The 21,782-nt window shown below is 50.6% G+C and overlaps 1 long non-coding RNA gene across 1 annotated transcript; it reads right to left on the reverse strand.

The window, feature by feature from the left end:
* Window positions 1–249: 249 nt before the first annotated feature.
* Window positions 250–20,508, reverse strand: LOC124510335 (uncharacterized). The gene is made up of 3 exons (XR_006961679.1): window positions 20,461–20,508; window positions 7,065–7,111; window positions 250–322 (listed from the first exon to the last, which is right to left on the reverse strand). It is a non-coding gene; the product is annotated as an uncharacterized LOC124510335 (long non-coding RNA).
* Window positions 20,509–21,782: the final 1,274 nt, after the last annotated feature.

Here is a 21,782-nt window from a genome sequence, read left to right on the forward strand (position 1 = left end):
AATGAAAAAACCAGAAACTCTGATATTTATCCACAATAGCAATTAGTTCAGTGTGCAACCCTGAGCAAAATATATTTAATACTAACCTTGGGTTTCATATTGCAGTTGTACGTAGGTATTTTTCATTTTTCTTAACACTCATAAAGGCCCCAACTTTCTTTTTTTCTTTTCCTTTTCTTTTTCTTTTCTTCTTTTTTTTTTCATCAGTTGTAGTGAAAATTATTTTGGAGAAAGAAGATAATTTTTCTTTTCCTTTTCAGCTGCTACCGAATTTGAATGAGGATCCTGTAGAACTCCTTTAGTATCTACTGATGATTCAATTCTAAATCAAGATCCAGTATGGAAAGCATCACGAGAATATGTACAGATTTTGAACAAAAATTATATGATTTGAAAAATAAATAGAAAAAATTTACTGGATGCTTACCAAACATTTTCATTGTTTCCCAATTGAACACACTATATGGTAAAGTCTTGATTAAAGGAAAATGTTTTTGTATCATATGTGTGTAATGAAAATCTTTACAATATTTTAAACTATGTTTCTTGGCATCTCATTAACTTTTAAGCACATTTTGTACGTGGAAACCAGCACTAGAGGGTTTCAAATACATCAGAGTGCTCCACTACCAGCTGTTTGAACAGCACCCAAACAACCAAGTTGCCATTAATACTTCAGTAGTGTTCATGGATGGCTTTTTGTATTTTCCAATTTTTATGACTATATGTGGGCCTAAAGATTTAGACATTATTTTGATGTATTCCTGCTATGGCTATTGCCAATGTTTATACATATTACAATTTTTTTATAGTGCCATAGAACCTATGTATAATTGTAATTGTAAACACTGATTTGTAGCTCTTTCCACACGGAGAAATAAGATTTGCCTAAGGCTTTTCACCTTTTCTATTTATTTATTTATTTATTTATTTATTTATTTATTTTTGAATTGCTTTTTAGAAACAAAGTTAGAGAAAAGAAAAATTAGAGAGAAAAAAAAAAGAACCCCCCCTGCCCGCCCGAGAGCCATTTGCAAGTAAATTGCTAATGGGATGCCTGATTCCTGTAGCATTTAAATCCTACAAGTCAGTACATTCCACATAACTACCATACAACCTTCACAATAAGAACATTAACTCTAATACACTTGACTCTTAAACAATGGGGTTAACGGCTCTGACCCCGCCCCCCACAGTCAAAAAGCCATGAACAACTTTTGACCCCCAAAGGCTTAACCACTACTACTACCAATAATCTTTTGTATATGTATCATACTCTATTCTTAAAATAAAGTAAGCTACAGAAAAAAATACCATGAAGAAAATTATGAAAGAAAATACATTTCCAGTACTGAAAAAAAAAAAAATCTGTGTGTAGTCAGTGCACCCATTAAAACTCTTTTGTTCAAATGTTCGGTATAATTCTATCATTTATTCCTCATAATTCTTTTTAAGTTTGGACACTTATCTGTAGTATACGTTATACCAAGGAAGGTCCTGTTCAGAGCCATGTATTGAATTCAATTGTATGTCTTAGTCTCTTTCACTCTAGAACACTTCCTTTGTCTTTCCTTGACTTTCATGACTTTTAACCTTTTGATGTGTAAATTCCAGTAATGTGGAATGTCTTTCAATGTGGATTTTTCTTAGGTTTCCTTATGGTAAAATTCAGACCATACATGTTTCGCAAGAGTATCACTACAACCTACTCTTTGCATCCTATCATGTGACCTACAATTTTGAATTGTCCCCATACTGGTGATGTTAATGTTGGCCACCGGAGGTAGTATCTGCCAGGTTTCTCGCCTGGAATGTTAACTTTCCACTTTCCAGTTATTTAGGATTTTATGGGGAAGTACTTTGAGACATGTAAATATCTCCTTTCTCAGACACTCTGTGCCAGGCCACCTCTTCTGCAGATGATTTGCTCCCCTGCAGGTTCTGAAAACCCACGCTGGGCTATTCTTCCCCTGTGCAGATGCCTCCCTACCCTGTTCAGTCTGTGATACTTCATTATTCTATACCATTCACCTTTCAGGGATGCTCTCACTTGAGCTCCAACACTGTGCAGGGTGACTGTCCTACACGTAATGCCTTCCCCATTCTAAGCTCCAACACCTCACTCTGGACCCCCACAACTCCATGCCTCTGTTTCTAGGACTGGGAACTAAAATGTTGGGGATGATAAAGAGGAAAGGAAGGAAGGGCTCTACAGGTCTTTTATAATCAACTTGGCAAGCTCTCCAAAGCCGTTTCTCATTGGAATTGCATCGAATCGGCCAACAGTTTGTAAGGAAAGACATTTCTTATACTGATTTTTCCAAAGAACTAGTCTTTTAATTATCTAAGCTTATTCCCCACAATATATTGTTTCTTACTCGAGTGTTTGTCTGCAGATTCTTTTGGATTTGGTACATGCAGTGACATATAAACTATAAATAGGGGCATTTTTTTTCCAATTCCTAGAGCTTTCATTTTTTTTCTTTCCTACTACAAGAATGACGTTGAGTAAATGTGAGGATAGTGAGCGTTCATGTCTTCTTGAAATTGCAACATGTAAAAGTAGTTTTCTGTAACTATGTAGATAGTGGGGTTTTTAAAAGTAAGTCTTTTATTAGTCTCTTAGGTTGCTCTTGCCGTTTATAACAGATCACCATCAACACAGTATCTTAAAGCCACGTGCATTTATCTCACATTTTTATGGGTCAGAAGCTAAGCAATGGCTTAGCTGAGTCCTTTGTTCAGGTTCTCACAAGGCTGTAGCCAAGGTGTCCGCTAGACTGCGCTTCCCCATTTGGGCGCTTCAAAGGGGAAGAATCTGCTTCCAAGCCCATTGAGTTTGTTTTTAAGAGAATTTCCTTGTGACTGTATGACTGGACTCATTTCCACAGCTCTTTGCTAGTTGTTGGCTAGTTGGAGGCTTAGGTCCTAAGCGTTCCCAGACACTTGTCTTAGTCCTTTTGGGCTGCTCTAACAAAATACCATAGGCTTATAAAAAGTAAGTTTTATTTTTCACCCTTCTGGAGGCTGGGAAGTCCAAAATGAAGGCACTGGCAGATTTAGTGTACAGCGACGTCCTGCTTCCTGGTTCATGGACGCTGGTCTTCCTGCTTGGCGCAGGGCCAAGGGAGCTCTCACAGCCCTCCTTTATAAGGGCACTAATCCCATCCATGAGGGCTCCACCTTCGTGACTTCATCATTTCCCACATCCCCCACTTCTGAATACTATCACGTTGAACATTAAGAGTTAACACATGAATTTGGGTGAGTGGGGACACAAATATTCAGCCTAGAGCAAGGCTGTTCCTTGTTCTTGGCCACATAGACTTCCTTAATACGGCCGCTTAGTTTAGGAGGCCAGCAAGGAGAATGTCACTTCAGAGAAGGCTCAGGCCTCCTTGAAGTGTATTCACATGATTAGATCAGGTTTGCCTAGCATGATCCTCTTTTGATTGACTCTGAATTAACTGAATTATATCTGCAATATTCCTTTACATTTGCCATATTCTACTAGCTAGAGTCAAGTCACAGATCTTAAGAGAAAATAATTATAAAGAAAGGTAACAATACTCAAGGGCAGATATTATGGGGTCACTTAGGGTCTTTCTGCTGCAAGTATATTAAGGAAGTTCCCTTATAATACTAGTTTTCTAAGTTCTGTCATGAATGAATATTGAATGTGAAAAGATGTTTATTTCACATCTATTGAGATAATTTTTTTAACTGTTTATTTTTGAGAGAGACCAAGCAAGCCAGCAGGGGAGGGGCAGAGAGAGAGGGAGATAGGATCTGAAGCAAACTCTGCGCTGACAGTGGCGAGCCCAATGAGAACCCCACATGGTGCTTAAACACACATACTGTGATATCATGACCTGAGCTTAAGTTGGATGCTTAACCGACTGAGCTACCCAGGCACCCTGAGATACGTTTTTAAAATATTCGTGAATGGGGGGTGGGGCCAAGATGGCGGAAGAGCATGGAAGTTTTGTGTGTGTCTCTCATCCATGAAATACAGCCAGGCCAACACGAAACCATCCTACACACCTAGAACACTGATCGGAGGAGTAACACAACAATCTGCACAACCTGAACCACAGAATTCAGCAGGAGTTTACCCCAAAAGAAAGAGCAGGAAGAAACGACAGCCAGGAATTTAACCAACACAGATACAAGCAAGATGTCTGAACCAGAATTTAAAATCACAATAATAAGAATATTAGCTGGGGTCGAAAATAGATTAGTATCCCTTTCTGCAGAGATAAAAGAAGTAAAAAATAGCCAGAATGAAATTAAAGATACTATAACTGAGCTGCAATCACGGATGGATGCAGTGGCGGCAAGGATGGACAACGCAGAACAGAGAATCCGCGATATAGAGGACAAACTCATAGAGAATAACGGAGCAGAAAAAAAAGAGGGAGATTAAGGCAAAAGAGCACGATTTAAGCAGTAGAGAAACCAGTGCCTCATTAAAAAGGAACAACAGCAGAATCATAGAGGTCCCAGAAGTGGAAGAGAGAGATATGTGTGTATTAGGGTTATGTAAGCAAATCATAGTGGAAAACATTTACGAAACCTGGGGAAAGACACAGACATCAAAATCCAGGCAGCACAGAGGACCCCCCATTAGATTCAGCAAAAACCGACCATCAACAAGGCATATCATAGTCAAATTCACAAAATACTCAGGCAAGGAGAGAATCATGAAAGCAGCAAGGGAAAAAAAAAAAGTTCCCTGACCTAAAAGGGAAGAGAGATCAGGTTTGCAGCAGACCTATCCACAAAACAGTGGTAGGATATATTCAGTGTGCTGAATCAGAAAAATATACAGGGGCGCCTGGGTGGCTCAGTCAGTTAGGTGTCCGATTTTGGCTGTCGTCATGATATTGCAGTATGTGAGTTCGAGCCCCATGTCAGGCTCTGTGCTGACAGCTCAGAGCCTGGAGCCTGCTTCAGATTCAGTGTCTCCCTCTCTCTCTGCCCTCCTCTGCTCATGTTCTGTCTCACTGTCTCTGTCTCTCTCTCTCTCTGTCAAAAATAAATAAACATTAAATAAATAATATTAAAAAAATGCAGCCAAGAATTCTTTATCCAGCAAGGCTGTCACTCAAAATAGGAGAGAGAAAAAGTTTCCCAGACAAACAAAAATTAAAGGAATTTGTGACCACTACACCAGCCCTGCAAAAAATTTTAAGGGGGACTTTCTGAGGGAAGAAAAGTTGAAGAAATATATATATACATACACACATATATACATATACATATATATATATATATATATATACATACCAAAAGCAACGAAGATTAGAAAGCAGAGAACACCACCAGAAACTCCAAGTGTACAAGCATCATGATGGCAATAAATTCATATCTTTCAGTACTCACTCTAAATGTCAGTGGCCTCAATGCTCCAATCAAAAGGCATAGGGTAACAGAATGGATAAGAAAACAAGGTCCATCTATATGCTGTTTACAGGAGACCCTGTTTAGACCTAAAGACACCTTCAGATTGAAAATAAGGGGATGGAGAACCATCTATCATGCTAATGGTCAACCAAAGAAAGGTAGAATAGCCATACTTATCTCAGACAATCTAGACTTTAAAATAAAGACTGCATCAAGGGATGCAGAAGGGCATTATGTCATAATCAAGGTGTCTATCCACCAAGAAGTCTTAACAATTGTAAATATTTATGCGCCAAATGTGACAGCACCCAAATATGTAAATCATTAATCACAAACATAAAGAAAGTCATCGATAGTAATACCATAATTGTAGGAGACTTCAACACCCCACTCACAGCAATGGACAGATCATCTAATCAAAAGAAAAAAAAAACCAAGAAGGGAACAATGGCTTTGAATGACACACTGGACCAGATGGACTTAACAGATATATTCAGAACATTTCATCCTAAACCAGCAGAATATACTTTCTTCTCCAGTGCACATGGAACGTTCTCCAGAATAGACCATATACTGGGACATAAATCAGCCCTAAGTAAGTACAAAAAGATTGAGATCATACCATGCATATTTTCAGACCACAACACTATGAAACTCGAAATCAACCACAAGAAACTATTGGGAAAGGTAACACATACTTGGAGACTGAAGAACATCCTACTAAAGAATGAATGGGCCAACCAAGCAGTTAAAGAGGAAATGGAAAAATATATGGATGTCAATGAAAGGGATAACACCACAACCCAAAACCACTGGGACACAACAAAGTCGGTTATAAGAGGAAAATATATAGCAATCCAGGCCTTCCTAAAGAGGGAAGAAAGATCTCAGATACACAACCTAACCTTACGCCTTAAGGAGCTGGAAAAAGAACAGCAAATAAAACCCAAACCAGCAGAAGACAGGAAATAATAAAGACTACAGCAGAAATTAATGCTATCGAACAAACAAACAAACAAACAAACCCACAAACATACCAGTAGAACAGATCAATCAAGCCAGAATCTGGTGCCTTGAAAGAATTAACAAAATTGATCAACCACTAGCCAGTCTGGTCAAAGAAGAAAAAAGGAAAGGACCGAAATAAGTAAAATCAAGAATGAAAGAGGAGAGATCACAACCAACACAGCAGAAATAAAAACAATAATAAGAGAATAGTATGAGCAATTATATGCCAATAAAATGGGTCATCTGGAAGAAATGGACAAATTCCTAGAAACATATACACTACCAACACTGAAACAGGAAGAAATAGAAAATTTGAACAGACCCATAACCAGTAAGGACATCGAATTAGTAATCAAAAATCTGCCAAAAACCAAGAGTCCAGGGCCAGATGGCTTTCCAGGGGGAATTTCTACCAAACATATAAGGAAGAGTTAGCACCTATTCTCTTGAAACTGGTCCAAAAGATAGAAATGGAAGGAAAACTTGCAAACTCTTTCTATGAAGCCAGCACTACCTTGATTCCAAAACCAGTCAGAGACCCCACTACAAAGGAGAACTATAGACAACTTTCCCTGAGGAACATGGATGCAAAAATTCTCAACAAGATATTAGCCAACCGGATCCAACAATACATGAAAAGTATTACTCACCACGACCAAGCGGGATTTATAACTCGGATGCGGGGCAGGTTCCATATCTGCAAAACAATTAACGTGATTCATCACATCAATAAAAGAAAGGGCAAGAACCATATAACACTCTCAATGGATGCAGAGAAAGCATTTGACAAAATACAGCATCCTTTCTTGATAAAAAGCCTCAAGAAAGGAGGGAGAGAAGGAGCATACCTCTAGATCATAATGCTAATATCATCCTCAGTGGGGAAAAATGGGAGTTTCCCCTCTAAGGTCAGGAACAAGACGGGGATGTCCACTCTCACTACTGTTACTCAACATAGTATTGGGAGTCTTAGCCTCTGCAATCAGACAACACAAAGAAATAAAAGGCATCCAAATCAGCCAGGAGGAGGTCAAACTTTCCCTCTTTGCAGATGACACGATGCTCTATATGGAAAACCCGAAAGATGCCACACAAAACTGCTAGAATGGATTCCTGAATTCAGTAAATTTGCAGGATATGAAATCAATGTGCAGAAATCGCATTCCTATACACCAACATGAAGCAACAGAAAGAGAAATCAAGAAATCGATCCCATTTACAGTTGCACAAAAAGCCACAAAATACCTAGGAATAAATCTAACCAAAGAGGTGAAAAATGTATATACTGAAAACCACAGAAAGCTTATGAAAGAAATTGAAGAAGACACAAAAAAAAAAAATGGAAAAAAGATTCCATGCTCCTGGATAGGAAGAACAAATATTGTTAAAATGTCGATACTACCCAAAGCAATCTACATATTCAATGCAATCCCTATCAAAGTAACACCAGCATTCTTCACAGAGCTAGAACATATAACCCCAAAATGTGTATGGACACAGAAAAGGCCCCAAAGAGCCAAAGCAATCTTGAAAAAGAAAACCAAAGCAGGAGGCATCATAATCCCAGACTTCAACCTATACTACAAAGCTGTAATCATCAAGACAATATGGTACTGGCACTAGAACAGACACTCAGATCAATGGAACAGAATAGAGAACCCAGACATGGACCCACAAACGTATGGCCAACTAATCTTTCACAGAGTAGGAAAGAACATCCAATGGCATAAAGAGAGTCTCCTGAGCAAGCAGTGCTGGGAAACTGGACAGCGACATGCAGAAGAATGAACCTGGACCACTTCCTTACACCTTTCTTACACAAAAATAAACTCAAAATGGATGGAAGACCTCAATGCAAGACAGGAAGCCATCAAAATCCTCAAGGAGAAAGCAGGCAAAAACCTCTTTGATCTTGGCCGCAGCAACTTCTTATTCAACACGTCTCCGGAAGCAAGGGAAACAAAAGCAAAAATGAACTAGTGGGACCTCATCAGACAAAAAGGCTTCTGTACAGTGAAGGAAACAATTAGAAAAACGAAAAGGCAACTGACAGAATGGGAGAAGGTATTTGCAAATGACATATCAGATAAAGGGTTAGTATCCAAAATCTACAAAGAACTTCTCAAACTCAACCACCCAAACAACAAATAATCCAGTGAAGAAATGGGCAAAAGACATGAATAGACACTTCTCCAAAGAAGACATCCAGATGGCCAACTGACACATGAAAAAATGCTCCACATCACTCATCATCAGGGAAATAAAAATAAAAACCACACTGAGCTAACCCCTTCTGCCTGTCAGAATGGCTCACATGAACAACTCAGGCAACAACAGATGTTGGCGAGGATGTGGAGAAGGAGGATCTCTTTTGCATTGTTGGTGGCAATGCAAGCTGGTGCAGCCACTCTGGAAAACAGTATGGAGGTTCCTCAAAAAACTAAAGATAGAACTACCCTACGACCCAGCAATTGCACTACTAAGCATTTATCCACGAGATACAGGTGTGCTGTTTCGATGGGACACATGCACCCCATGTATATAGCAGCACTATCAACAATAGCCAAAGTATGCAAAAGAGCCCAAATGTCCATCGATGGATGAATGGATAAAGAAGATGTGGTACCTAGATACAATGGAATATCACTCAGCAATCAAAAAGAATGAAATCTTGCCATTTGCAACTACATGGATGGAACTGGAGGGTAATCTGCTAAGTGAGATTAGTCAGTCAGAGAAAGACAAAAAGCATATGACTTCACTCATATGAGGACTGTAAGAGACAAAACAGATGAACATAAGGGAAGGGAAACAAACATAATATAAAAACAGGGAGGGGGACAAAACAGAAGAGACTCACAAATATGGAGAACAAACTGAGGGTTGCTGGAGGGGTAGTGGGAGGGGGGATGGGCTAAATGGTCAAGGGCACTAAGGAATCGACTCCTGAAATCATTGCTTCACTCTATGCTAACTATTTGGGATGTAAATTCTGAAAAATAAAAAATTAAATTAAAAAAGTAAAAATAAAAAATAAAATAAAGTATTTGTTAATGTGGGGAATTACATCATTTGCTCATGTTAAACAAACTTTGCATTTCTCAGATTAACTGAATATAGTTGTGATTTCATTCGTTTTTTTCTTTTCATTACTTTATCTTTTTTTATGTTTATTTTTGAGAGACAGAGACCGAGCGTGAGCAGGGGAGGGGCAGAGAGAGAGAGGGAAATGTGGAATCTGAAGCAGACTCCAGACTCTGAGCTGTCAGCACAGAGGCTGACACAGAGCTCAAACCCACGAAGTTCGATATCATGACCTGAGCTGAAGTGGTCAACCAAGTGAGCCACCCAGGTGCCTCTATTTTATTTTATTTGGGAGAGAGAGAGAGACAGAGAGAGAGAGAGACAGAGAGAGAGAGAGAGAGAGAGATCGCACACAAGAGTGGGGAGGGCAGATGGAGAGAGAGAGAGAGAGAGAGAGAATCTTAAGCAAGCTCCAGGCTCGATGCGGAGCCAGACGCAGGGCTCAATCCCATAACCCTGGACTCCTGACCTGAGCAGAAATCAAGAGTCGTATGCTTAAACCACCGAGACACCCAGGTGCCCCTCAGGGACTGTATTTTCATTTGGCACCGAGCCCCACAAATTCTGTCACTGCAAAGTCCCCACCAGGCCACGTACCCCCTCCCCCACCCCACCCAACCTCCTCCCACAAGACCCTCCCCTCGACACGATCGCGCACTAGTCTCCCTCAGAATGAAATCCAAACTCCTCTCTGGGCCCACAGACCCCGCCAATCTGGTCCTCGAATCTTTGCTGCCCTCGCCGCCCTCGTCCACTCGGCTCCAGTCACGGTCCCCACCTTTCCGTCTCAGGGTCCTCCCACTGGCTGCTCCTAGGCCTGGAATGTGGCTGCCTGCTCAGAGGGGCCCTCCTGGCCCTCCAGCTACAGCGGCTGACCCCTGCCCAGGTCTTCTGCTCCCCAGCACTCACAGCGGAAGCTAGCCGTCTCCTTGTTTACCTGTTCATGGTCTGTCTCCCCCACCCACACCCTGGTGCTCAGAATGTCAACAGGAGAGCAGGGTCATCTTAAGCCTGCAAGCCTCAGTCACTGGTCACAGGTCACAGTGGAGCCCCACCCCCTAGAACAAAGCCTGGCCAGGAGCAGACGCTCCCTAAACAACTGGTGCGTGATGACACACTTTGCCTGAGAAGTGATGACAGACTCTGAGTGACAAGTACCCTCTAGTGTGGGGCGGCAGGCCCGGTCAGTGCGAGCCCATACATGGCACGGTGTTCTCCCCTGATCCCAGGCCCAGTGAGCCCCCCCCACTTCCCGCACTCCCCACCTGGATCCTCAGTGCCCCTGAGATCAGCACATGGTGTCGGGCAGTGCCAGCCCCTCCCACCAGGCTCCCCCATCCTCCAGGGGGACAATGTACAAAGGGCCACTTCAGCACGGAGCTTCAGCTCCATCTCTAGCCCACAGGCCTGAGGTGGGGGAGGGGAGGGGAGGGTGTGCCCCAGCCCTCGTCTGTCCTCATGGAGCCTGCTCTAGCACAGGGCCAGGAGGGTGACAGATTCAAGCTATAGTGCAGAGAGGCTTTGTTACAGGAGCTGCGCCTTGTGGCCTGGGGGAAATGCCCTTGCACAGCGAGAGGATGAGACACATCAATGCACAGGGTCGGCGGTGAGCCAGTGCAGAAGGCGGTCCCCGTGTACCCAGGTAGCAGGAGTGGAGTGGCGCTCCCCCATGTGTAGAGGGCACAGTTGCGAGGTGCAGCCGTGCACTCAAGAGGCTAAAGTGCTGTAGGGTGAAGGGAGAGAGACGAGCAGACCCGGCAGGGTCTGGGCCAAGCTAGAGGGCAGAGGCCTGGGCTCAGAGTTGGCTCCCATCCTGCCTGGGACCCTCTGCCGCAAAACCAGGCACAAAGAACTTGCTCAAATTGTGGTTCCGGAAACCTGAGCTGATAACCCGAGACGTGACCATCCACCCAGTCTCCCAGGCCAGGAGCCCGGCAGTCATCCTGAATCTGGCTTCTCGCTGACCTCGAGCTCCCCATTGCCAGGCACATCGCTTCAATGCCCAGGTACTCGTCGTCCCACCCGGCCCCCTGTGCCACTGTCCCACACTGCCTGTGCCACCATCCACGCTCACCTGGACATCAGCAGCAGCCTTGCCAGGGAAGGGGTTCCTGGCTTGAGCCCCACGAGCCTAGCAAAGCCACATCTGATGTTGTCCCTCTCAGCTTGGAACGCCTGCTCCCAGGATAAAGTCCAAATCCTCTAGGAGGCTCCAAGTTTCTGTGTAATCTTTCACTCCCTGCCAAGGTAGGCTCAGCTGAACTGCAATTCCCCCAGACTGAGGAAGGACTGAGCTGCCTCACCCCTGGCCTGCCCCGCAGGGCTCCTCACCCTACACTGGACGGTGCTGAGCAACTCTCCTGGGGCCCCAGCACAGAGCCTGATGCAAAGGAGGTGCTGACGACAGACCCCCTCCGCCCCCAAATCCACACACCTGCAGCTGCAGTCAGTGCTGCTGGGCTCTCACAACTGGTCTGGGGTTGGAAAAAGTCTAGTCCTGCCTGGGCAAGGCACACCCCGATGAGGTGGCTCATGGACAGGAACTCGACGGGTCCCCCACAATGGGAGGGAAGTGGTGGAGAGCGGAGACACGGGGAAGGGCTCCAGCCTTCAAAGCGCTCTGAGCAGGATGGCTGATGGTCCGGAGGAGACCCGGCAAGGAAGGAGGGGAAACAGGAAGGGATCTCAGTTCACCCCTGGGTGCTCAGTTCGCCCCTGGTTCACCCCATCAGTGCCTGGCACTATGCCCGGCTGCTGCTGGCTCAAAGGATGGGCTGGGATCCTGGTTCTGCCCCCCCGCCCCCATCTCTGGAATCCTACTCTCTTGGAGGCAGAAAAGCGGGGGCTGGTAACACCGCCTCACGGGGATCTGGGGAAGTGACCAGGCTGCTCCTGGCCCAGATCCTACAGCTCCGGCTCTCTGGGAGCCCAAGCAAGGTCTTCCACCTCCTTCAGGAGAGGTGGCCTGGAGCAGGTGCGCCTGGGGAGCCTCTGTGGAGCTGGAACATAGAGCCCTTTCTCTTTTCCCTTCCCAATCCAACTCTGCCCACCCCTGCCTTCGAGGGGCCATGGTGCCCTCGGCTCAGGACCCGACTGTCTCCACCGGGGGACACTCAAGAAGCATTCACCAAATGGCACAGGGCACCATGCAGGGCTGTAGGCACCGGGGCCTGCTCCTTCATATGGAGCCGCCAGTCTGTTCTTGCTCCTCTGATTAGTCTTTTCCCTCTGCTAGATCCCGAGAGCATTCCGGAAAAGGGCCGCAAGTGCCCAAATGTCCCACTGAGTGTGAGAAAGAAGAGAAAGGAACAGCAGTGACCAGACCATCACCACAAGGGGACAGAGTCATTCAGGAGTCAAGTGGCCAGGGTCCAGGCCTTAGCAATGCCACTAAGCTTGCCGGGAGAGCCTGAGCACCAGGTGAAGTGCTCCATCTTGTCTCACCATCACGTGACCATTTCACAGAGGGGGAAACTGAGGTTTGGAGAGGGGACAGGACTCGCCCCAGGTCAGGCAGCAGCGAGCTGTGGAGAGGTCCTGGCTCAGCAGAGACCACGTGCGTGCCACTGCAGCTCACCAATGCTCAAGACCTCCCCGTTCCTGCCGGACCTCAGTTTCCCCCACTGACCATCGGGGGCACAGACTGGATCTCCCAGCTTCTGGCTGACTTGAGTGTTCCAGGTTCTAGAAGGCCCACATTCTAGGTCTGCTGCTCCATCTTCCTCCTCTGAGTTCCGTGATCCCGCTTCTCTGGTCTGGATCACGGGGTTCTACTTTCCAGGTGCTGTGTTCTGGTGCCTGGTCCCCAAGTTCGCCTCTCAGAAAGGTCTGCAGCCCAGGCAGGTTCTCCAGCCCACATGCTTCATTTTCATTCCCTGTATTCTCTCCCAGCCCCCAGCAGTCGGAGCCCACAGGTCACCACCTGAAGCTCCAGTTCCGTCGGCCCTCAGGGCTGCTTTAGGGCATGAAAATAGCTGGGGAGGCCTGTCCCAGGCCCCAGGTCACTGGGCTGAAGGGGATACTGGAGATCATACTCACAGCTGGGCAGGAACACTCTTCCCCACTCTTCCCTGTGTCTCCAGGCCCACGTTTCTGACCACCCCCAGCCCTGCTGGCTTCTGCCCCCACCAGTCCGCATGGCAACAGCCCCCAAGATGGCACTTCCCGAGGACAGAGACCTTGGGTCATTTTTCTTTGGGGTCAGAGCCTGGTACTTCCTTAGTGGGTGTCTGTTAAGCACTTGCAGAATGAATTAACCAGGTGTGCCCGGAGTCCCGGCAGGATTACACACTGTCACAGCCTCAAAGACCAGAGTTCACATATGACAGAGATGCTCACGCTGTGTGTGCGTGCAGGTGATGTGCTCAAAAACACAGACACGTCACACCCTCAAGTCAGCAGAGCTGTGCCCTGGCACCTAGCCTGGGCCCTGGCACTTGGCTGAATGACAGCTGACCGAATGAATGGGTGCTCTGTACTAGGTATATGGGGGAGACGGACATCGAATCCTCACCCAGGATCAAGGCTCAGCTGTGATTCCAAAGACCATTTCCACGAGGTCGAACTTGACTACATTGTAGGAGGACCCCCTGGAAAGGCACTTCGCAGCCAGAGTCAGTAAGGAAGGCAGTCAACAGTGCTACACTCCCACCTGGGCACCCGGATGGAGGTGAAGCAAATAGCCCTAGGGCCACCTCTGGCTGGGAGGGGCAGAGGGCATCTTGGGGTGGGGTGGGGTGGGGTGGCTTTCCAGGTGGAGGTGGGAAGGTGAGGGCCCTGAGGCCTAACCCACAGGACAGGAAGGACAGCAGAGGTTTGAATGGAATTCTTGGCATGCTACATCCCAGTAGCCCAGGTCTGGACTCTCTCTGACCCAAATTCCGAGAAAGAGAGACACACAGGCTAAGCTGTCTGCCCCAGGCGCGCCTGTTCTGGGGGATGGGCCCGGGGGCAGGGTCCCTCTGGAAGCCACTCACACTTGGTGACCCCAGAGTCTCATGAATGGGGAGCTGGCTGGTCTCAGGGCACCTTTTCTTAGACCTCTCTCCTTTACATGGTAACTTCATTTTTCTGGTTATAAAGGTTTCACCTACAACCTAGGAAATGTGAAAACCACGGCGAAAGAAGGGTAATATCACCCACCATCCCTGGGGCTAACATTTGGCCTAAGTTCTCACACGCTTTTTTTCCCGTGCACCTTCTTGCTGGAATGAGCTATCGATGTGGATTTCCTGCCAGCTTTTGGACAGCAAGCATTTTCTCTAAGGAGCTTTGTCCTCCGCATGGGAAGACCGAGTGCAGACCTGAGCCCTGGGGACTTTGCTCTCCTGGGCTTCTTCCCATCCCCCTCAGACCTGACCTGGATCCTGCAGACAAATGCTCCAGCTGGGGACCGGAGTGGGGGAGGGGTATGGCCACATAGCCCTGGGCTCTCCTCTTACAAGCCACAAAGGGACTACCAACCACTCCCCAGGGTGCTCTGGGTCAGTCCCAAGCACCTCGGGCCTTCAACGTTCCCTCTGTGAAATGGGCACGTTTGGCTAGCTATCTGGCCTCAAGGCTCCCCAGCCTGGTCTCCTCTCTGGGCTGCAGGGACAGTCGCCTGAACTGGGCTGCACCTTACAGCTGCTTTCCCTGTCCACTCCACTGGCATCTCAGACCAGGCCCTCCAGGTTCTCAGCATCTTGTGGAGCAGCTGGATGGAAATCCTGGCACGGTGGGTCAGCCTGGCCCTTGGGGTGGGAGTCAGGCAGGGCTTCCTGGAGGTGTCTTAAAGGATGAGCCAGCACCTGCCAGGAGAGGAGGGGAAGGCCACTGCAGACAGAGCGATAGCATCTGCAAAGGCCCAGTGGCGGGGTGGGGCGAGGGTGGGGGAGGTGTGTGTGGGGGAAGCCAGCACCTGGATTCTAGTCTGGGTGGGGTGCTGGTGCATTTTGCCCTCCCCACATGCCTGTGCCTGGAGGCAGACCACAGAGTCTGTTACATACCCCACTGGTGGCTGCAGGACCACTGCCCGTACTCAGGTATGGCCTCGAACTTCCATGACAGCAATAACACACCAGGCCCCACAGCAGTCCTGGACACCTCTGAGAGGGGGTTTGCCTGGGGGCCCTTTGGGGCCAGGTACTGTGGTTTATTGGCTCTGAAAGAGGTCATCCCGCACAGACAGAATCCCTCTGACCCATTCCCTGGACCTCTCGGCCATGGTGGAGGAGCCTCACAGCCTCTGCTCTAGTCCTTTTGGCAGGTATGACCTTGGACCCATCACCCACACCCTGTGGGCCTTGGCTCAAAGACTGGAGACTGATCTGGGCTGTTCCAAGTTCCAGATGGGACCAGAGCTGGCTCTGCCTGAACTGACCACTAGTGGGATTCTGACTCAGCGGGGTGTGGCAGGGCCTGGGAAGTCTGTATTTTCCCCAAGCCGCCCAGGTGAGGCTACACGGGGCTTCCAGAGACAGAGCCCCAGGACTATGGGGAAGAAGGGAGTGGCAATCAGGGCCACAAGGAGGGTGGCCTGGAGGCCAGGACACCAGTGACGTGGTTGTCTCGGGCATCCAGGCTTCAGAGACCGTTCCATTTTGAGTGACTGAGGGGCCTATCCAAGGGGCCCCATCGGGCTATGGGGGTCCTACAGGCTGGATACAATCGCAGCCCCACCACTTCTCGGCCCTGTGCCCCGGGCCCCAGGCACCCTCAAACTGCCAAATGGGGAGAATAATAGTACCTGCTTCAAGGGAAGTTAGCAGGCGTAGCTGAGATGATGCCGACAAAGTGCTTGGCCCAGCGCCCAGCACATAGTAAGTGCTCGATAAATAGCAGCAAATTATGACTCAGAGGTCAAGGTGGGGTAGAACAGCCTGGGAAGTCATCCATTATGGGCCCCGGTCAATCAGAATCCTGGAGACTGCCTCTGGCCACCCTCCCTTGCTTAGACCCCCATCTGGGCTGCTGCTTCTGGGAAGTTCCCAGCCTGCCAGGAGAGGGCAACTGGAGGTCAGACGCCGAGGAGGTCCCAGCGTCAGAGCAGGCTCTGGCCTCCTGCCTTGGCACCTCACCCTGCCCCTCCCAGGGGATTCCTCCTTCAGCAGGAGCCAAAGTCTAGAGTCAAACAGGCTCTAAATTCATAAAACAACGGAGTAATTAGGGTGTGTGAATGATTATTTCCAACTTTATTTTTCTAGATAAAACGAAAATAAGTGGACCAACAGGGGAATTTCCACTTGGGGCGGTGCAAGAAAACGTATTTTGGGACCCCGTTAACTTCCTGGGTTACAGGCAGTGCTGTGGGCCCATGTCAGCCCCACTCTAGACCACAGGAGGGCGGACCACTACCCTTCTACCATGCCTGGTTTCAGCCCCGCCCAAAGCCTCACTTCCCCTTCCCTTCTGGCAGGTGTGGCTAAGCAAGGTCCCTGTGACCATCCCTCCATGGTGTGAGGCTGCCCTCTGGAGGGTCAGTCTCCTCCCACAGGGATGGAAAGGGAGGAGGAATGGGTAAAAGAACAGGGATGCTCCCTGGGGCTGAAAGTCATTCACTCATTCATTCATTCATTCATTCAAGCTCCTATAGGATAGGGAACTCACGGCCTAGTGGAACACGCCACAGCAAACACACTGAAGAAAGAGAAGTGGTGCTCTGCCCAGCCCACAGCAAGGAGCCTCTCTGCACAACTAACGGATGCTGAAGCCGAGAGGCAAAGGATGGGTGGTCGTTAACAAGACAGAGCCTCCATTCCCCCATCTGCAAAAAGGATTATCCCAGTACCTCTATCACAGGTTGTTGTCCAGATGCAATGTTAGCTACTAATATTTTTATGGGCAGGCAGGGTACACACGAGAGGGGCTGCAAGGCCAGAGAAACAGCAGAAGGGGGGGAGGGTCTGTGGGATTTGGGGTGGAGGAGGCTTTTGAAGGGTGACAGAGTTTCAGGGCACATAGGAAGAAGTGGGTGGAACAGACATTCAGGCAGAGGGAACAGCATAAGCAAGGGAATAGAATCTGACGTTTGAGACCCGTCTGGACCATTTCTCAGAGCTCTGTCAGGTTAATGCTTGGGATCCAGTTAGGTCATTCTGTGCAGACAGCCCAAACCAGGCCAAGGTCAAGAGGATCCAGAGCAGAAGTGACGCAGGGTCAGAGGTGCAGAGGTTCCCAGGAAGGGAGGACACCAGTCCTCCTTCCCCTCTGCCCTCCATCTCACCACGGGTTACTTATTCAGAGTGGTCTCTTGTCCTGGCCTCAGCCTGTCGGATGCCTCCCTCTCTCAGCTACAGTATGGCCTGACAGCTCTCCAAGTCTCTGGAGCCTTCTCTCCTTATTCAACCATCCTTTATTAAGCACCTACTGAATGCCTGGGTGCTAAAACTGGCATGGACCAGCTCCCACTGCGAGAAGGTTAAGCTGTTGGAAGCCTCAAATGGGCCTTGCTGGAAGATTTACACCATGGAAACCTGCCAACGCTGTTTATCAGGTACCTTTTTCTCCCAGAGGGCCTGTTGCCAGCACACCATTGCCCCCTGCCCAAGCAACGGACACAGAAAGGCAGGCCCCCGCCTATAGGGACTCACACACAAGAGGAAGACGATCGCCTACTGGAGCAGGCTGTGTAGTCTTCCAGGACGCAGGGGTGAACTGGGAGACCCATTCTGGAAAAGGGGGCATAAATGCCCACTAGAAACTGAACCAAGCTGTTCAAATAGCACTAGTGTGCCTCGTTCCCATTTTAGAGGCAAGGAAACAGAGGCACAGAGAGGCAGAGTCACCAGTCCACGTTCACACAAGAAGTGGCAGAGTTGAGATTTGAACCTGGGCCACTGAATCTGGAGTCCTTGCTTTTAACTTCTGCCCTTGACTGTCCCAAGGTGCAATTATTGCAACGCCCAGCCCCCCACCCCCCACAACCCCGGCCCTCCCCCCCCCCCCACACCGCTAAGCAGCCAGCACAGTGCTACGCAAGACCATGGAGGCCCAACTGGTTTTGCTGCCCAACTATATTCCATTCTCCTGGGGCTAAGGTCTGTGTCCTCTCCACCCGGCTGCCCATGACAGTGCCCCTCACAGGAAGATATTGCGTTTGTTGGTCTCAGTGTCTGAAGAACCTTCTGGAAGGGAGCCCTGGCCCCCCATGTGCAGGGCTAGGGCTGACTAGGAGGAAGGGGTGCATTGTGCAGCAAGGAGAACAAAGAGGCTTTGGCCTTGAGGAACACAGCAGGGTCCGTTGAATGCCATGGCTAAGGAGGACCACCCTGCCCCGGCCGATACCCACTGCTTCTCTCTTCTTCCAGAAGAGCGTGATCACACGGACTTGTAGGGCCCCCAGCCCTGGCTTCCCTGGGTCACATCCAGCCCTCACAGGATCCTCATCGCCACAGGGTAAAGTTAGCCTGGCCCACCAGCTGACATCAATGCCCCCATTTTCCAGGTACACATACTGGCACAGCGGCCAAGGATTTCCCGAGGCCTTCTCAGGGGCTGGGCTCCCTACACTCATCACCTCATGCAGACCTCCCCACAACCCTGTGGAGGAGTCTCCCCATTTGACAGATGTGGACACTGAGACTCAGAAAGCAGACTTGCTTGGGGTGGTCCAGCCACCGGCAGATGTGGGCCAAGCAGCCCTGACCACAGCAGGGACCCTGGGCAGACTCCAGAGGGGCTGCTGAGCCAGATGGCAGCACTGCCGCCCCATCAGCTCCTCGCTGTCCTTGGGAGCTTGCGTGTGCCAGCTCGCTGGGATGGCCTGACACCTCACCTCCACCTGGCCCTTCTTCCCTTCGTTCACATGGGTCACTCCCGTGCCTGACCAGCCCCCCCTTCCACAACTCTCCACCCCGACCAGGTGCTCACATCTCACAGCCTCTGCTCCAGCCATTCCCTCTACCTAGAGTGCTCTTCCCTTTAGTGCTGAGCAAGCCAACTCTTCCAGCAACTTCTCTCTCTTCCCTGGACTGGCAGAAACTCTTCCAAACTTTCCCAAGCCCCTGTGCCTATCTCCTCAGCACCCAGAGGCCTGGATCTTCAGTACCTGCCCTGCCCGGGGAGGTGATCCGCCAGTATCCACAGCTCCCCATCAAGGCAGGTCATGACTGGTGTCCCAGGAGTGGCAAGGAGTGCTATGTGAATGGGGCAGTGCCAGTTCTGGGGGGCCATGGAGGGGTCTCTCTGGGGTAGTATTCCTGCCCACAGGCCTTCGAGGGAGTCTTCCAGAGCCAGGAGAGTCACGTGACCTCCAGCTACTAGGGCTGGCTGAGACCCACCTCTGCTTCTCATGGCACTCCAGCTCAGGTGCCACCATTCTGACTTACATCCAAGCTATCCTCCCCAACCCAGCTTCCAGAACCCACTATTTGCAGATATTGATAGAGCCCTCCTCCAGCCAGGTTCCCTTCCCCACCCTGGGCAGTGCAGTGAAAAGCACATGAGCCTGGACGCGCCCCCCACCCCCTGCCCCAAACCCAACGAAAGGACTAGGGGTGCTCTCCCCACGCCCCTCCGCCTGGTCCAGACAAGCAGCCACAGTCCCAGCCTCTGCACCCGCCCTTTTCCAGGACCCCGCTGGAGGCTTGGGGAGTGGGGGGCACAGCTCACAAAGAGCCTTTTGAGCCCAGCGCCTAGGGGTTGCCCCTGCCCAGGCCTAGGGAGGGGATCTAAGGCATGAGGCTTTGCCCTCCAGGGCCTGGGAAGGTCCTGGGGCCAGCCTGTTGGGGGAGGGGGGGCAGAGCCCAGTAGTCTCCCTGGAATCCCGCCCCCACATCCTTGTCTCTATGCCCCCAACCCTGGTCCTGGGGCTCCCACTCCCGCCCATAGGGTGAGGCTCAGGGAGGGAGGGGGCTGTGGGAGTCCTGACGGCTTGGCGGGGTAGGGGTTGTGCCGGGAGCCCAGAGATGGAGGCGGAGGGCCAGGAGTGCGGGGATGGAGGGGCTGCGGCTAGGGTCACCCTGGACGTCAGGGTCAACTCACCCATCTTCAGCCTGGTCTCAGCAGCGCAGGCAACAGCGGCGGCGGCGGCAGCAGGGATGGCTGCGCGGCCCTTAAGGCCCCAGCGGGCAGATGCTGGCGTCTGCTGCAGCCTCTGACCCCATTTCAGGCTCTGGCGGAGGCTGAGGCATGCGCCCGGCATCGCGGGCCTCGCGGCCCCGCGCCCGGCCCACATCCCCGCCTCACGCCCCCACCTCCACCCCTTCCGCCTTCCAGGCAGGGCCGCCAAAGCTGCACCCTGGGACGCGGCGCGGGGGAGGGCCCCCCCCAGGAAGGGTGTGTGGGGCGAGAGCGGTGTCAAGGGGAGGCCGAGCTAGGCGAGAAGAGGTGCCGGCTCCCGCCAGGCTCCCCGGCTCCGGACCCCACCCCATTCCCCTATCGGAGCCCCCTGCCCTTTGATCGCAGTTCCCCTGTAGGCCCGGGGCCCTACAGTCTCCCTGGCATCCAGTAGTCTCCCTGGCATCCGGCCCTCACCTCTCTGTCTCCACGCCCCCAACCCCCGGGCCCGGGGCTCCCACTCCTACCCCAAAGGTCACGCTCAGGGAGGGAGTGGGCTGTGGGAGCCCTGACGTCGTGGGAGGGTGGTTATGCCCGGAGCGCGGAGATGGAGTTGGAGGGCCGGGAGGAGGGCGTGGATGGAGGGGCTGCGGAGCGGGTTCCCTGGGATGCCAGGGTCAACTCACCCATCTCCAGCCTGGTCTCAGCAGCGCAGGCAACAGCGGCGGCGGCGGCGGTGGCGGCGATGGCTGCTCGGTCCTCGAGCCCCGGCGGGGAGATGCTGGCGTCTGCTGCAGCCTCTGACCCCATCTCGGGCTCGGGCGGAGGCTGAGGCATGAGCCCGGCATCGCGGGCCTCGCGGCCCCGCGCCCGGCCCATAGCCCCGCGTCCTGGCCCCACCTCCACCCCTTCCCGCGGTGCAGGCACTGCGGCCAGGCTGCACCCTGGGACGCGGCGCGGGGAAGGGGCCCCCCGGGAGGGGCGTGTGGGGCGAGAGGGGTGCCAAAGGCAGGCCAGAATGTGGGGAGCAGAGGTGCCGGCTCCAGCCTGGCTTGGCAGCTCCGGACCCCGCCCCACCCCCCACCGGAGCCCCCTCCCTTCCGTTCACAGTGCCCAGCTGGGCCTGGGCGCGGGAGTGGGAGCCCAATAGTCTCCCTGGCATCCGGCCCCCACCTCCCTGTCTCGAAGCCCCCAACCCCCGGGCCCGGGGTTCCCGCTCCCGCCCCTAGGGTCATGCTCAGGGAGGGAGGGGGCTGTGGGAGCCCTGAAGGCGTGAGGGGGGGGGATTGTGCCGGCAGCGCGGAGTT

Source organism: Lynx rufus, unplaced genomic scaffold (assembly GCF_022079265.1).
Source record: "Lynx rufus isolate CCGP_SWC_20201006 ecotype Redwood Valley unplaced genomic scaffold, mLynRuf1.p SCAF_15, whole genome shotgun sequence".
NCBI classification, from domain to species: Eukaryota; Metazoa; Chordata; class Mammalia; order Carnivora; family Felidae; genus Lynx; species Lynx rufus.